The sequence below is a fragment of the Mesitornis unicolor genome, unplaced genomic scaffold (genome assembly GCF_000695765.1).
Source record: "Mesitornis unicolor isolate BGI_N332 unplaced genomic scaffold, ASM69576v1 scaffold2021, whole genome shotgun sequence".
In the NCBI taxonomy this organism is placed as follows: Eukaryota; Metazoa; Chordata; class Aves; order Mesitornithiformes; family Mesitornithidae; genus Mesitornis; species Mesitornis unicolor.
This window is the reverse complement of record NW_010161468.1, coordinates 17,361-29,464: the sequence shown is the minus strand read 5'-3', so window position 1 is coordinate 29,464 and position 12,104 is coordinate 17,361.

The window sequence follows — 12,104 nt, the reverse complement described above, 5'->3', positions numbered from 1 at the left end:
ACAGTGACCTGAGGAACATTACATACTTGCTGCTACTGTGCACTATTTCTACCGTCATTTATGCAATCTGATAAACAGTGCAATTGCAACAAATTCTGCTAATTCTTGCCTTCAAACATGTAAATTCATTGGGAATAACATCCATATACATTCCAGCATTATATCAGTCCTAAATTTTCATGACTTTTCATCCTGCCTCTCAGGAATGCTATCAGTGCTACAGACCAAACAATGTCTTCTGCATGTGTATACTTCTTCCTGCAATTCTTGCCTTGTAACTAAAGATAGATATAGATATAGATAGATATAGATTTCCATTTTATAGATGTAGATTTCCATTTTAAAATAGAATATTTAAATACCTGTTCCTCCTGTACTTATCTGGCAAGATCTGAACTCTTGCAAACACAGGAGAGGATACCGGGGCAGAGCAGCATTTCCTCTTAGTGCATTGCATGCCAGGCGCTATGTCAGAAGGCTGTTTTGGCAATATCTCTAGGGTTAAGCCTCCCTCTTTGCATGTGCTCAAGGAAGACCCAGCCACCACCATCATTGTGATATGGAGTTCCCAGGAAAAAGAGGAGGAAGTATTCTTTGTTAAAGACTAACCTAACTTATGGCGGCTCTTTACCACTGGGGTGAGAGGAGAAGCACAAAATAGCCTTTGCTCTTTGTCCTTGAACTAATAAAAGCCTCTGGGAGGACTATGCCCAAGTCTTTTCTACAGATGCCCTGAGATGTCCTCACATCTTCTCAGCATAACTTCTACCCTCTGGAATTTCCCTGCCTCTCCTGTTTCCGGGCCCCTCCTTGCAGTGCTGGCTGCACCCTCCTTCCCAAGCAGCCCCAGGCTGCGGCATCGGTGCCTTGGCAAGGCCCTCCTCCCACCCCACTGCTCCCCGCCCCTGCCCGCAGCTGGCATTTGCCCAGGGACAATGATTCCTGACTTGTGAGGCACATGCGTGCCTCGCTGCCAGGAGGGCGGGAAAGCCACTTTCAGCACCTCAAGGGGTGAAGCACTGTGAGTCTGCCTTTTGCCCTCACCCAGACCTGCTTGCAGAGAGGACCTCTCCTCCAGAGACGTTGAAGTGGCTCTTGGCCCCCTTCTAAAGGAATCTCTCACTGACCCCTGAAGATGGTGGTGGTACCTCCTCCACAACCAGCCCCTCTCTTGGCCAATTTTGAAAAATTTCCTTTTGTTAAATGGGGAAGTGCTGACTTAGGGATGTAGAGTCAGAACTCTACATGTTTATGTATTTGGAAAGATTTTTTTCTCCTTAAACCACCTAACAATGTCATTGAATAATAGGTTTAAATGGGACAGGAGAAATGCACATAAAAATGCTCACAAAAGTCTTTTATGAGAACTTCATACAGGTTGCTTAAAAAATCCCAAGATTTATGAAATGAACAACCATTTTCCCCCTCAAAGTATCTTGTTTCAGACCTGAAAGTCTATGTTAAAATACGTTCTACAAATTTTACCTTATAATGGTTTCAGCTTTAGCATAGAGATTATGTTATAGTGGAAGAAACTTGACCAAAGTAAATATGAATTACCTGGCTCTAAGAAAAAGAAAAAAATAAGCAGTGATTTTCTCTCTTGCAATGTTTTCCCTCCAGGGTATATTTTTTTTCTCCTAGTACCTAATCAAAAAAGCTTCTCAGTACTTCAGTGTTAAGTTATGGCTCCCTCATTACAGGATCATTAGGCAGAAGACAACAAAGATATTTCCTTTCCCTCCTAACAGGCAAACCATAATTTGGCTGGCTACAAGATTTGTGTGTCAAAAGGATGTGTGTGCAAGGTCCATAGTGGCCATGGCTTACTGGGATGGGTTGTTGTGGTGGCCTCACTTCCACGGCCTAGACACCACCACAAAAGCTGGGGCAACCATGCCACAGCCTTGCCATGGGCCTGTCAGAGGAGTCTGCCACGTCATCCCACCTTCCAGCTGACTCAGAAATACTGTGTCCAGTCTTGCCTTATAAGCCCGCAATAAGCCATAAGCCCGCAATATGTCCAGCACTGCAACTTGCTGCAGTATTTGGCAAGAGTCTTAATTTAGGTCTCAGAAATGAGGAATACTTCTGCTCTCAAGCCAGTGGTATTCAGGCATGTGTCCAGAAATACAGTATTCTTCTTAAGAAGGATATTCTCCAGCATCAAGCTTTGAGATTTGCAAAGTGATAGCAGTATAGCCCAAATGAACAATTAAAATTTGGCAGACTCCTTTTCACTTCCCATTTAGAATAACATACGCTATGTCAGAGTTTTATTTGATTAACATTCACTGCCTGTCATGATCAAAGGAATATGTCTAAAAAATTAGCATTTTAGGATAAGGTCTTTGATAGCCAGCAATAAAATTCTCATACTTAGCCTGAAATCATTCCCATCTGCATTCTTTATTGGCTTATAATTTATGAATTCTCATTAATGAAATCAAACAGATATTAACTGCACCTGAAGCTTCATCGTAACTAAATAGAGACTTCACATAATTATGGTAAGAGCTATTATTTTATTTCTTTGGTCTGCCCATCCTGCAATTAGTATGATTTGTAGTTCTAGAGAGAAAGAGTCGAAGACTTTTCACAAGATATTGCTTGAATCTCACCCTGTGCTTTGCAGGTGCCTTCTGAGCAAACCATGTTCTGACTCTGTCCTCTTTGGGAGTCTACCAAGTAATGGCTTGGTTATGTGGATCAAATCCAGGAAAAAAAATAAAAAAACCAACTTGGTCACTTCAGCTAGAGTTTTGCCTGCTGAAGGACTTAAATAGTGTTTTTCCTACAGTATCAAAAGAATTCAAAGAGCATGACTTGTACAGCAGATACTTTCCCAACATGTGCCACTGGGCACAGTGCTTGAGGGAGCATGACTGTTTATTGCCGGTCACTACACTGCAGGAGTCAGGGAGCACAAAAGATAAGGAAAGATTACTGCAGCAGGACTTGGCTTGGGCTGTTTTCCAACACTGAGACTGTCCAGTAGAAAACACCCTTTTATAAATATGACCTTTATAACATACAGCATTAGCCTACAAATGCCATGAGGAATGTTTTATTTGGGTTTATGCAGTTTTAACAAAGACTGGTAAGGAAGTACCCATCAATTATTACTTCTGATGGAAAACTGTATTTCAACAAATCAAACTTTTCATAGAAAAACATCTACAGAAGATTGTAGGTATTTCACACATAAAAAGGTGTAAAAAAATAAAGGTGCGAAGTTCATAGATTTTGGGTAGGGAGTGAATGTTTTCCATTTGGAATTACAGACCAGCTTGCATCTGGAAATGATAGGGCATTTGCCCCTGGTCCCCACCTCTACTGTGATCCTGGCTCCCTCGATGTAAACACACCTCATGGCACCTGCAGGGATCATGCTGAAGCAGCCACCTCACTGAGCGGCCAGCTTGGCCATCGCTTGCTGCCACAGGGAACCCGACTCCCATCACCCATGGAAATGCAGCAGGAACTGAGCACTGAGCCCACGGGGTGCCAAGCCAGGAGTAGGTGACTGATTATTTTTTGCCCTATTTGTCCTTCTAGCTGCAGTCAAGCTTCCTCTATGACCATGAGAAGAGTGTGTGCTGCCTGGTGCAAACTTGGCTCACTATAACCCAGGGTTTTTCTTCACCAGGGTCCAGGAGACCATAGCTGCAGTCTGGAGGAAGTGGTTTCTCCTTCAACGGTGCCTGAAGGTGCTTCCTGGAAGAGAGGAGTCTCCCCATCCCCAGAAGCAAGGTACTGCCCACTGTCATGCATTCGCCTTGGCCACTTCAAAACTGGAAAGGCCACCATTTCATCCTAGTTAATGATTTGTTGTCCTACTCAGTGCTCAAAGTAGCTGGTTTACAAAGAAGCTGAGAACTAAAGATGGTGATAACAGAGCACTTACACTGAGTAGCATTTGCCTGGGATGTGAAAACAGGTGATGTTAGACCTTTATGGGTCTAACAGAGTCCTGTTTCCTATCTAATCAGTAATTAGCTGGCCAGTGTGATTAGGGTGGCCTTAGATTAACTGCTAAGGTCAACTGCAAAAGTCTTCTGTAAACATTCTGCAGGTTCTCTGCAGCACATTGAGACTCCGAAGTTTTGACAGAAATTAATAACAACATACCTGCACGTCAGCTACCTACAATAGTACATGGAATATGGAAAGAGGGCAAAAGGTGACTAGGAAAAGGGATCCAAAGCTGGCTCTGTGGGATAGCATTTGTCTCAGGCACATTTTTTCTGTGAGTGATGCCATACACAAGATGACAGGGGTTTGTCTCATGCACTGAAGTTTTTACAAGTTAGATACCTACCCCATGCAGTTTCACAGAAGCCCTATGAGTAGCAGAAACTTACCACAGTGTTATGGACAGGTTTGAACCTTCTTGACAACAGCTGTGCACTCACTTCTGCTAAGGAACAGTTGCCTTTGCACTTAATCAGACAATATGTTGTTTATGACCAACACAGCATTAGTATGTGATACCAGATGTGGTCTGGCAGAATTGTCCTCTGAACTGCAAAACTGACTTGCAGCATTCACAGAAATATTGAGTATTGTAGTTCATAATAAACATCCCCAAATTTTTCTTGAAACAGACCAAGAGGCTTCAAAAGCATTAGCATTTTAGGGTGTTTGATTTGCAATTCCAGAGTAAGAAGGAAAATTTTAGCTGAGGAACTATTTTGGATATGTCATGAAAATTTAAGGAAGGTAGGTGTTCTGTTAACTCAGAGTTGTAGGTAAAGATGTGCATTGGCAATGAGAAAGCTGAGAATTGCTTCACTGCTAAGGAAGTATTAGCTCCTGCAAAGTGTGTACCACTACTTCTCAGAAACCGGTTTCAAATAAGAATTCAATTTTAATGAATAGTTTTTGAATAGTAACAAAATTCCCACACAGAATTCCCCAGATTAGTTAGGCAGATGAATTATCAAGGGCAGGTTGGCCCATTTTAACTCAAACCTTTAAAGTCTGTTTTCAAAACCGTCATTATCTCAGCATCTGAGTGCGCTCTGGGTGATGCTATCACACCAAGTAGATACTCACCATCATTTGGAAGCTTATTTTCTGAGTATACAAAACCAGACTATTGAAGATGCAGCACAAATAGCACAGTCCACACATTGTAAGGCAGGAGCACTGTAATTTCACTGGTCTTCAGTACCAAATAGCAAATTTAATCAGTTTTGCCTTCATGAGGGACCATTTGGCCCATGTGTTTGTTAGCCTAACATGTCAAACCCTCTTTTTTTCCTGGCTGAGGGCATGTGCCCTGAACCAGTCCTATCTGGGCTGGTGTGAGCTGCTGGTGCTGGTGAGTGGCTGTGTCACTCTGGCAGCCGCTTTTAATGCAAGCCTGAAGAGCAGCGTGTACAGCAACGGGCAAGAAACTTGAGAGTAAATCATTGGCTGCTGGTTAAACCCTTAACAGTCAAGAGCTATATGAGAACAATGAGTATTAACTGAGTATGTATTAGCAGGATCTCTTCCAGCCTTTGTAGAAAATCCTGCTGGTGAAAAAGAAAAGCCTTTTTTGTCACCAGCTCACCAAATAGCCATCTTGTTCAAGCCATCAGCACTGCTCTCCTACATTCCTGCATTATTTTCCATGATTAAAGAGCACATGTGTTGACTGGCAGCAGCTGAGATGTGCTAAAAGCCATCCAAGAAGCATGAAAAGTGGCATAAGACTGTGTGAGCCTGAAATAATCCACTAATGTTTTTGAACATATTCTTTTCTTTAGGTAGACTTTGGTTATTAGATTTGACACGTGTTTCACATATTACAAAAATTATCATTATTGTATAGCTGGCTAATCTTCAGTTTGAGGAAAGATTGACTTCTGCACTCAGGTAGAAAGGCTGTCAACATAAGTACTAAAGCTCTTTGTTTCTAAGTGTATGATACAACTGATATAAATGATAGGTAGATTTACACAGAGGGGAAAATGTATATACTGTGAGCACAAAACAGCATCACAGTCAACGATCAAAGTAGAAATGGGTTTGGTTCTCTGTGAAACATACACTTGTGTGCTTGGAGTTAGATGACAGGGCTGCTCTAGTAGGCGTTCAAGCATTTCTTTAAAGGCAAATGTAGAATCATAGAATTATTTAGGTTGGAGAAGACCCCTGAGATCATTGAGTCCAACCACTAACCTAACACTGCCAAGTTCACCACTAGACCATGTCCCTAAGTGCCACCTCTACCTAACTTAATAAAGTTAGGAATTAAACTACAGGAAAATTATTAATTTAGGTCTATTTGATGCATTTATGCCTAAAAATAATAAAATGAAAAAATGTTAACATCAGAAGTAAGGATGCATTTTTAATTTAAGTAGTCACAGAACAGCCTACTTTTGCCCGGCTATTGTAGTATTTTCCTTAAAGTATTATTAATAAAACTTGAAAAAACAGTGCCCACTTGATCTTACAGAAATAATCACAATTTTTACGGGTTTCCAGACTATCAGAAAGTAGGTTATAATGAGGTCACTGGAAGTTAGTTATTAACATTGGCTTTTTGGTGAGCATCTCTTAACAGGTCTTTAAGTACATATTCCATTTTAAGTTCTCAGAATGCAGTTTCACTGTTTCTTTCTAATGTCTGTGTTTTAATCAGTGTTCAAATCACTGAAAGACTTTCAATTTCCATTAACAGAACTGAACTCATTACCAGGGTACAATGACGCTTCAGCTCACACCACACAGTAGAATCCCATTTCTTTTCTGCTGTTCCTTTTTCACCTATGAATGAAAGCTGAAAGTCCAGGAGGTAACTGTTTCCCATCTGAAATGGGATCTGGGAGAGATTTTGAGGGACCCATTCCACATCACTTGTTTCTGAAGTATGTTTCTGCATATGAAGAACAGGCCTTTTTAATCTGCCTATTAAATTACACACTTAGACATTTAATTCTAAGTTGCACCCATTCATTGTTTCTAACTGAATGCACAGAATTCATTGATAAATTCAAATTATGCTACTTTAAAAAGGTGCACACACCTTTACATTTTGTGACAAGCTTCTAGTGGCCATGGCTGCAGGCATTATAAAAAAACTAAAGTAAGTCTTAGTAAGTTATTATTTAGGTAATGAGCTCAAATAACATTTTAACTGCTTCACTGATGTAACTGGTTTATAATAAGATTTTCTTTGCTCTTGCATATGGTATATTAAAATATTCTCTGCTTTTGAAAGAATAAAATCATGAATGCAGTCCAACCTCTAGGATATTGTAACAGTTTTTCTCAGTAAATCAGACCTAGATAAGAACCATGCCAAACCTCAAGTATTGCTGTGCTGTCCCAGTGATGAGATTTCAGTATAGGGCACTTAAATGGGTGTTCCTTGTCCTGCAAGTGATGTGAATTTTCCTGCTAAAATAATATTCTCATGATGATAACAGTATGCAAAAACCTCTGTGTGGTTGATCAGCAGAAAGTATATACCACACTTAGACCGTGTTTTAACAGTTAGTGAAGGACCTACACGCAGAGCTGGGGTTCTGCTTTGCACTATAATGATTTCACTGAGTGGGCATGTTAATTTGCACAAATTATCCTATCATCATGCTTCTCTCCAGGCTTTATTAGTTTGAGTGCAATACTGCATGAATGTAGCTAGGCTGCCTGAGTTGGCTTATGCACAACCAGTGTGAAAATAATTGCTTTTAGGAGCTTTGTAGGTTGATCTCATCTATATTTTTCCATTTTGGCCCTTGTATAATTTTAGTCTATGTCCACTAATACTATATTTACCCCTTTACCACAGGACTTTCTCATCGATGTATTATATATTATTCAGAATTACTAATTGGTAACTTGTCCCACATCAGTACACATCAGCATTTTTACTTGGAAAAATGCAAATTACTTTATTCACTGTGGGTGGAAGATGGGTTATAAAGATAGTAAAAACTGAGCAGAGTAGCAGAAATGGGAAGCTGGGCTATTTATTCTTTTATTTAAACAAAATTGGTCAGTGTTTTCTACTGACTGGAAGTGAGAGGTGAGAGAGTGTGAAAGTTGCTTAATGACAAAAAGTAGATTTCTCTTCATCCAAATACTGCTTGGGTATGGGCTGGCACAAGTTTCTCCTGAGTTGCCTATCTTCAGAGGTATCAAACTCACTTAATCTGGCCCCTTTAGTCCCAGGCTTGTCTGACAGTTAAGATGCCAATAATATCAAATACGGTGTCATGGATACTTGCTTGCTGGAAGCCAGACAGATTTGCCTTTTGCGTCCCCTGGGAAGCGGCTTCCTGAACTGGACCCCAGGGGTACAGTCACAGTGTGGAAGATGTCAGTCCCTGGTCTGTGCAAGGGGAGCTGCTGTGCAGAGGTGGCAATGCATCACTGGTGCCGCTGGCAGGATGGAAGCAGTTTCTTCCCAACATTTTTGTGACTGTGATACAGAGTGCCTGAAGACCTAGCATCACCGATTCTAGTTGCAGGAAGGTGTTGTCCATAAGAATGATTAGCCTGTTGTTTTATTGCAATCTATTAGTGCAATGTGGAGCACCCTACAGGCACAAATTACAGTCCTCGCTGTAGTCATAAAACATTGCAACCAAAATTTCAAAATACATTGGGCAGGTATCCAGCGTTAGATCCACCCTTAGGAAGAATCTCTCTCTACCAACGTGCCCTACTCCAATTCACTGTGAGCTAAGCTCTCCCCACCCTGAATAACAGCACTAATTAAGCAAGTTTTTGGCTAATTACATTTCATACTGCTGCTTAGGTTGACCTAATTTGTGTTTGGCAGGCTCTGTAAGGAAAGAATAAGACACTGTTGCAGTAAACAACTCAATGCAGGCAGTATCTGGGCAATCTAAAAGAGACATTTATCTCTTCCAAGGTAAAAACACAAAATGATGTTTCTTTGTTGTCAATTTTATAAGCCCTTTCCAGGGCAAAATTAAATGGTGTATTTGTTGTAGCACAAATATTTCCCGAAATGTGTGCAGAAAACTGGTGAATCATTTCCTGTTGCTGCATTGTCACTTCACAGCTTTCCTCAAGCAAGGGGAATGATGTTGCCCAAAACAACCTACGAAGCACATCTGGGCACTGAGTTTCGTTTAACCTCACGGATCCGTCTTGGCTGTGGAGGGCTGCACGCAGTGGTGTGCACAAGTACAGCGGCCGGGGAGGGGAGCGGAAGGAGCTGGACAGGGATCGATGCTTCACTCAACCTTGCCCTTTCCTGCAAACCTGCGCAATGGGACATGGTGCTGACTCGATGATGCCAATGACTTGAGGAAGCCCATGTTCTGCTGCAGATAAGGGGGAAGGGGGAGCCTTAAACTCCTTTCCTGGCTTACCTGGCATGTGGATTCCCGCTGCAGTGCAACGCAGGGATCTTCAGCAGTTCTTACACCCACACAAAGCGCTACTGAAGTTGAGCCAGGAATGACGTAATTGCCTTAGCAGGGCCTAAGTCTGCACAAGAGCCATGACGTGTGTGGCTGTGCTATGTCACATGAGGGAATAAAGACATCGTGCTTGGAGGAGCTCACTGCTCACTTTGCCAAAGCGCTGCTTGAAGGTCAGTGGCAAATACATAGTCACAGAAACGTTGGTCAAAAGAGGCCTGTGAAGGTCATCGACTCTAACCTCTCTCTTTGGAAGCAGGACTGCTGCCAACACTGGTTGACCAGGTGGTCATCCTTGACTTTGGTCAAGGCCTAGAAACATCCAAGGACTAAGACTTCACAGCCTTCCCAAGCGATCTCTTCCAGTGCTGCACTACCCTCCTAGTGAAAATGTTTTTTGTAATGTCCAACCTGAACCCCCAGTTTGTGGCTATAGCTGCATCTTATATTATCTGCCACCTCTGAGAGAAATCTGGTGTTCTCACCTGCTTCTGACATGTCAAAGTCCTCACTAAAGTCAACATATACTCTGTCCACCACTCTCCTCCCATCATTATAGGCAGCCATTTCATCACAGACTGCAGTCAGGTTTGTCGAGGAGGATTTGCCCTTGGCTTACCTTTCCATCCATATGTGATTGGAAATTATTTCCAAGAGGACATGTTCTACGATCTTTCCAGGGGCTGAGGTGAGCCTCACTTGTCTGCAGTTCCTCCTTCCAGATCCTCCTTCTTGCCTTGCTTAAAGATGGATATCACATTAGTCTTTTCTTAGTAAGAATCAGAGACCCCCCCACTTTCACCATGGCTTTCAGCTCAGCAGTTGTTTCTGAACTTTTTCTAAAAGCCTCTCATATGGGCTGTGTTTTATACATGCTCCACAGACTCCCATCACTTCAAAACTGTTCCTGATGCTATTCAAGATACCAGTTTTCCCTTTTAAAGCATATCTGTGTCATTTATTTCCTTCATTTAGACACAGCTGTCTGAGTGGAACATGGATAGAGTGCCATTGAAACGGGGGATAGTTATGGAGACAAAACATCATCATAGGCTGGTGATAAGCACTGTCTATCTTCTTTTCACTGAATAAAGTTTGAAATTTTCAGCCTTTAGGGTATGTTTCAAAACCTGGCTATTTGTTCCTGTTATTTTACTACAGGAGCCCCACACTTTCTCTTCTTTTGGGGTGGCATAGAGACTGTTTAGTGCTTTTGCAACCAACTTGCCATAATATAATTTACACTTCTATTTTGGGTACTAGCAACAGAGTTTTATGATAGGAGCAAATGAATTACAGCAAATGAATGTAATTATTATTATGCTTTACTCAAGTTAAATTCTCCCTCCCAAAATAAAGAGTTTACTTAATATAATTTAATTAATGCTTTTGACATGCAGAATGCATACATACATTAATTATATAGTTGAGTGTAAAAAAACAGGAAACACTCCTTATATGACTTCACTTTACAATTCTTGTATCACAAAATAATAAGGATGCTAAATAACACTTGGCATATAGGAATATAAGCCATAGAATGATTTTAATGTAACAAGTGTTTCTTTAGTCTTTTAAGTCCCAAGTGTAGTTCTTAAATTTTCTACTTGCTATACATCTGATGGAAATCTTTCAGTCAAATGTTCGCTTCCTTCCTATATTCCTTCTATCCCTTCTGATATCTGAAATCCATATCTAAAATGACAACATTAAAAAATGAAATTGCAGAAGCCAACAAGGGCAATCAATCATATTTACCTAGGTTGTTTTAGAAAATAGACTTCCCTCTGACAAATCAACCATGAAATCAGTTAATGGAATTAAATGAATTGTATGTGGAAAGTCTACTCTGTGCTTTATATATGACCTCAGCTTTTGCTTATTGAATCACTTTGGTAACGTGCTGCATAGGTGCTGTGGAGGTGTGTGCTATGCCAGTCACCAAAAATTAACTGCCAGTTTTCCACTGTTCATCCTTCAGAGCCAATTTAATCCAATTTCGTAGTGCTCTCCTCTTTGAGCTCTCAGTGAGCCATCCTGCCCTGTGCACATTCTTTTTTCCAAGTCACAAGATCATGGAAGATGCCAGAAGCAAAGCTACATGTCAAACATAATATGAGGATAGTAAAAGATTTCTGCAGTGCTGTGGAAGTTGCACATGCAGTATGTATTGAATGGATGTGCGTGGATTAGGTATGTGAGAATTACTGGAACTGAAATGTTGTCCTGTTTTATCCCTGTTCAGTATCTCTACCACATATACAGCTTGTGCTCTGACCTACCAGGTAGAGCGCACTAGAGATAACACCAGTAATTGTACAAGAGAAAAAGAGAAGCCAGAGAGGCTGAACAGTGGGAAGCAATTTCAGTACTGAGTGTGTGAGAGGGGAAGAGAGCACGAGCAAGACAGAGCCTCTTGAAGTCTGAATGTATTAGCCCAGTTTTTCAGTGAGACATACCTCACTATCTGCACCCATGCATCAACCCTACTCTTCCCTGTAATTCTGTCAGGTGTAATAAAAGGAGAAACGAAACATTTTTCTATCCGCAGTCACTGTGCTCGTATGGCTCTTTTTAGGTTTCTGTCATGGTGGCTACTTGCAGGGCTCACCATTTTCCTTTTTCCTAAAGAAACAATGTCCCGTTGTTATCCTGCTCCTGAACACCTTTCGAGATGAAGTCAGGTGAGCACACAGCATTCCCTGTGCC